This window comes from Coptis chinensis, chromosome 4, assembly GCF_015680905.1.
Source record: "Coptis chinensis isolate HL-2020 chromosome 4, ASM1568090v1, whole genome shotgun sequence".
NCBI classification, from domain to species: Eukaryota; Viridiplantae; Streptophyta; class Magnoliopsida; order Ranunculales; family Ranunculaceae; genus Coptis; species Coptis chinensis.
The window spans coordinates 76800534-76806719 of NC_141459.1; the positions used below are offsets into that span (position 1 = coordinate 76800534).

Consider the following 6186-nt stretch of genomic DNA (forward strand, 5'->3'; position numbering starts at 1 on the left):
CAATGCACTGCACAACAGCACAAGTGTACAGGCTCACAGCTACCTTGTTAAATTGGGTGGAAGTGTCCGGGAGAATTTCAAGCAAACACAGCGTACATGCATGTATAGGAAATAACGATTTTCTTACTAATTGCACCTAGTGTACATGCATGTATAGGAAATAACTACCTTTGAAAGCTTCTTATCTTCACCAGAGCTGCTAATTGGAATTCGGAACATATTTAATGACTCACCATAGACGGGAACTCCATTTCATAGTCTCAAAATCTACCCTCATAAAGTCATAATACAGTATCTTCCAAAATTAAAATGATACGTTTGCATATATTTTCCAAGAACCCAAGATACAATACTTTCAAATATTTTGTTATCTATTTATATCTAAATAATTCAAATCTGAAGCAACACGTGACAGTAACTATCCAAAAGGCCAACTGGCATGGTAATATATAAGTGGGGATTTCATAGTCTATTGATAGGCCAACTGGTAATACTTTCATAGTCTACTATAGACAAATTTGAAGAAATGGTTGAGAGAGGTGGTTTGTGGTTTGTGATGAAGGTGAAGATGTGCTTTCTAGCATGGGCTTTCCTTTGTCTGTGTCTTGGGAATTCTGTTTTGGGTGTGGGGCATGTGAAAGAGGTTGACATGAAGGGACATGATGATGATCTTGTCACTGACTTACCGGGCCAACCTGATGTGGGGTTCAAGCACTATGCAGGTTATGTAACCGTGAATAAGAAAAATGGGAGAGCACTGTTTTATTGGTTCTATGAAGCAGAAACTCAACCTGATGAGAAGCCTTTGGTGCTTTGGCTTAATGGAGGTGAGTATATTGTGTACAACATTTTAATGGGACAACTTCAACTTTGATAAATCCGCCAAGTAGTTCCACACATTTTTTAAGAGTAGTGTGCTCTAGATATTTGTCCATTGTGATTTTGTTTGAACTAATGCTATAGTTTTTCCATTGTTCGGCAACTTTTTGCAATAGCAGATCAGTGTAAAAGATGGTATTTTGTCTCACTTGGGGGTCACTGCCTCACTAGGCATTTGAGCTTAAGCATTGATAATGCTACGTCATGAACAATGCCTTGAGATTTTTCAAGTCTTCAAGTAGGTGTGATGTGTCACGGGTATTTGTAAAAAGGAAGGAATTTTAGTGTTCTGGTCATCCTCAAATTCGCTCTGATTTTTAGAAAGGATTATCTAGTGGATTTATTTATTTTTTTTGTCCCAAAATAGGCGCAAAAAAACCAGTGATAGACTAATGAATTCTATGGTTTGATCCCCTCCAAAAATTTTCTTGATTAATACACTTACTCTAAAACCTTGGCAATATTCAAGGTGTAAGGGCTTTGGACATATAAGAGGTTGCAAATTTGATCTCCCCCACATTTTACCCGAGGGGAGTACGTATCGGAATAATGATAACGCCCACTCCGGGTGTAGTTCCACGGAGATTGGTGTGCTGTTTCATGTTTCCAGCAGGTTCGAGCTTATAGGTGTGCCCGATCTCGTTATAGTTGCTTCCCACTTCTAAGCAAGGTGTGTCCCATCTACGTTCTATCCCCGGTCTCTTCTTGATATTCTTAAAACTCTAAGGTTTGAGCTTGTGGAGTACGTAATCCGCTAAATTCAATTATTTTGACCCCCTCAAGAAAAATCCTAGCTCCTCCCCTGCATATTCTGTAGTAAACTTGTAAAATCAATAGTGCCACTGCCATGCAAAAATGTTAATCAAACTTTTACAGCCATGTAATATTTTTAATATCCTATTGAGATTAGATGTTGTCATTTTAGAAAACGTAGTATTCTTTACTTACAAAAGCAATTGTTTATTGGTTCCCAGTCTACCTTGTACAATCAAAGAAAGAGGATTTGATGTATGAAGGATGTATGATACTTATGAAGCAGGATTCAATGTATTATTGGTCCGAGATGGATCCTTTCGACTATACAAGTTTATCATCATATATAAATTTTAACCGATCTTTCAGGTCCTGGATGTTCTTCAGTAGGGTTTGGTGCAACACAAGAAATTGGTCCTTTCATTGTGGATACAGAGGGGCATGAACTTAAATTCAATCCTTACTCATGGAACAAAGGTAAAGCACCTACGAATATCCATTATCCAAAATATACAATTTGAACTAGTAGTTGCAGAGTTTCATGTGTATCCATTTTAGTTCCTTAGTCAAGAAAATGAGCACTTTCATGATCTTAATATGCAGAGGCCAATATGTTATTCCTTGAATCACCGGTTGGAGTAGGGTTTTCATACTCAAATACAACTAGTGACTATGCTATTCTTGGTGACAAATTAACAGGTAATGAGTTCAAGTATGTGTTACATAGAAATTTTTATTTTCAGTTGTTCTCATCACTTTGAGCATTTTTAAAAACTTCCATGCTTCCAAATTGATGCAAATGCATAGCAATTTGATTATATTTCATGCTAATTCTGTTAATTCTGTTTTGACTGTTGTGTGGTGAACTGTGTTCAATAGCAAAGGATAGCTATAGTTTCCTGCACAATTGGTTCATCAAGTTTCCGTTGTATAGAAATCGGAGATTTTATATTGCAGGAGAGAGTTATGCAGGTATATTGAACTTTTACAGGCTTTCTTTTAAATCCTAAATTTTCTAATTCCATCAGGCTGAGAGTTGTCATCACATGCATGAACAGGAAAGTATGTTCCAGAGTTGGCTGAGCTAATCCACAAAAAGAATAAGAATCCTTCTTTATATATTGATCTCAAGGGTTTCCTGGTATGTTCTTTAACAATATGTGAATAAAGCACCTATCATCTAAAGCATCCCATATATACCAGAAAAGCTGTTCTATTCCACATGTAGGGCTTATTTCACTAGCTAGTAAGATCTGTTTAATCTTGATCTATTTTACATTTATTCAATATTTCGATGGCGTACTGAGTTTTTGCCCTGATAGTTGAGAAATCCTTTAACATTGGACGGTGATGACTGGAGAGGTCAAATGGATTATGCTTGGAGCCATGCTGTGATATCAGATGAAACTCACAAAATAATCAAGGAGTCTTATGATTTTTACAGTAACGACACATGGAGCAACAAAGATTGCTCCCTTGCTGTGGATGAAGTATTCAGACAATATAAGAAAATTGACATGTATAGTATCTATACATCAGTTTGCTCAAGCTCTGTAAAGGGTACCAGTGAAAACTCAAGGGAACTCATTTTTCCGTCTTTTAATATGGTGAGTAAATCTTTGACATCCATCCCCCAACACTTCTTTCCCACTCTTTGGTTTGATAGACAATGGGACAATACTGGAATTTTGTCAAGTTCATTTTGAGAATAATTTCAGATAGCACTAGGCACACTATCATAAATGTCTAGTTACAAAACACTGATGATATTAATTATTAGATGCCAAGGATCCTTGGAGGTTATGACCCATGTCTTGATGATTACGCTCAAACTTACTACAATAGACTGGATGTTCAGAAGGCTCTCCATGTGAGTGATGGGCATCTCAAGAACTGGAAAATCTGAAAGTAAAATAACCTGTCCTCTTTCTATATACTGGTGTATCAAGGAGTAACTATGTCATTTTAGCTTAGAAGCGAAAGTGTTATTGTAGTTCAAATATAACAGTGTCGTGGTCACTTCATTTATGTTGGGTGCAGTTACACAATGTTAAAAAGATGGTCATACTCAAGCCCATCGGTGCTTGCGATGTACAAGAAGCTTATTGTGGCAGGGCTTAGAATATGGGTGTACAGGTACATGTTACCATTTCTTTTATGTTTTCTGTTTTAATTTTGGATGAGAGTATATATCCTGTTAATTGCTCTCTGATTCTCGTTACTATTTATGTTGGTAAGCAGTGGGGACACAGATGGAAGAGTTCCTGTGTTGTCTACAAGATACAGTTTAGGTGCTTTGCAACTACCTATCACAAAGTCATGGACGCCTTGGTACCACCAGAAGCAGGTAATAGGGAGTATATATGAAAGTTCACCTAAGGATACATATACTAAGCATACATTTTTTACCGTTATAATTCAAAACTGAAAATTTGTACATGCTGCTTGGTATTCTCCTAACCATAATTCAGTTAATCTGAAGAGTAACTGATTGGAGATTTCAGACTTCGGATAACAATGTGCCAAAGTAACTGAATAACATCAGAATACTATAACCAATCCATATATAACTTAGAGATACAGAGCTACTGAGAGTGAGAGAGAGAAACGTAATTAGGGTAAGAACCAACTCTATATGACATTAGATTTAAGTGGTTTACTGCTAAAAAGTATGTACAGGCTAACAGGGGTGTCGTTGATGAAGGGCATCTACCTTTTCATCACTCTAAACAAGATGGATCATAGTACACTGACTTATCGATTATCCAATTTAGTTTTCTATTGATGCCTAATTTTAAGACTTCTTCAAAATCCCGACAGAGCAGCTCCCTACCTTTCACAAGGTATATATATTCCCCAACGAACTCCACTCATATATATTCCCCAACGATAATCCAGTTTATGATTCTCCAGTTTATGATAATCCAGTTTTATGACTTGATAATCCAGTTTACTTTAAACACTCCTTGAAAGGTTCTTGATGACTTATAATACTTCCGTTTACTTAAACCTCAAATCCCCTGCATTTGTTTCATCTATATATAGTTCCTTAGATTTCAGTACTCCTTAATAATTTCTTTATTGTAGGCGTGTACCTCAAATATGAGCCAAGTTGTACGATCTTAGGTAGGGTATGAGCTGCATTGACTTGTGTAGCCTTTTGTGCTTTAAGAGTTTCTTTTAATTTGTGGGTTTTGACATGCATGGGTAATAGTTGAATCGGAGCTACCACATTTGTGTTAGGTTTTCACATTTTAGTGACCAACTGAAAGCATTCATGTGTTAAGCATACTTAAACTATACGACGTCTATGATAGGAATGTGGAATGGATCAAATTGAAGGGGTAGTCCAGTGTGTGAAGTTCCCCCGGCCACCACAATTCGAACCTTCTCCTGCATGACATATTGGGCGTGCCGACCTTACCATTGCGCCAAGGCCGGCCTGCCTTCTGATTAGATCAGATCGATATTTAAGTGTACTCCTCAAGAATTAATGTGTATGCATGTGTACGCCAGGCTTTGTGGATGGTCCTGTAAACGTGTGGATGTGTATCATGTATGTCTAGTATTGACAGTTAAGGTATCTTTTCTTGATGGATTCAGGTGAGCGGTTGGTTGCAAGAGTACAAGGGTCTAATGTACGCAACATTTAGAGGAGCTGGCCATGAAGTGCCAATTTTCAAACCCCAAGAGTCCTTGGCTTTCTTTACATCGTTTCTTGCAGGAAAATCTCCGCCGACACAGCCATAACAGATGAAGTGGACACAGAGAGATACAGTATATTTTTATTGTATTTTCATCATCTTGTTGAAGAATTAGGGGAAAAAATGTGAATGTTCATGTAAAATGGATCCAAGAATCTAGCTAGCTCAAAGTCTCTTTTAGAAGTATTAGTTTTAGTAATTTTTTGTTCGAGCTGTTCTCTAAAGTGTTATTTTACCAAGCAGTCTGTGGTCATCCCAAAATGTTTGATGAGAGGAATCAATGAGCTAGAGTTCTCTCTCTATGTGTCTTAAAACAATAATGGCTCGAGTTGGATGTTGCAACAATTAAGAGAAGGACACGAGGAGAATTAAGCTTTACATTTCAAATGGATTTTTGACAAAAGTCACCCTGAACTTGCCCCTTTAACCAGTAACACTCCTAAATTTTTTTCTATGCGAAAAAAATCCTGAAGTTGTTAATGTCAAACACGACCTGTTAGTTTGCTTAATGCCGTTATAAACACACGATGTATTTTGTTTTTTACATGTTGTCATATATAATTTTCTTTACATGACACTTTGTTTTCAATGTGGCAACAACGAAGTGGATGTGGAAGTCAAGCCCAATCAACTCCAACAACGGTCATAATATTCTCTAACTCGACCAACAACCATCTCTTCTCTAACTTCAAACCCTAGCCAAATCTTCTCTACATTACTCCACATTTCTATCACAAATTATTATCAATTTCCTTCTATTTTCTTAACAATTTTAAATTCAACTACATCATGTTTCAAACCTACCCCCATGGAATATCTGCAAAAACGTAGAATTTTTCCACTGCAAGGC

At 37.0% G+C, this 6186-nt stretch overlaps 1 pseudogene across 1 annotated transcript; it reads left to right on the top strand.

Moving 5' to 3' along the window:
* The first annotated feature begins 303 nt into the window (after window positions 1-303).
* LOC147504877 (serine carboxypeptidase-like 32) lies at window positions 304-5554 on the top strand (annotated as a pseudogene). Its single transcript, XR_015220473.1, has 10 exons — window positions 304-827; window positions 2002-2109; window positions 2236-2331; window positions 2512-2604; window positions 2691-2773; window positions 2955-3239; window positions 3413-3540; window positions 3673-3768; window positions 3874-3979; window positions 5236-5554. The product of XR_015220473.1 is annotated as a serine carboxypeptidase-like 32 (transcript).
* The last annotated feature ends 632 nt before the right edge of the window (window positions 5555-6186 follow it).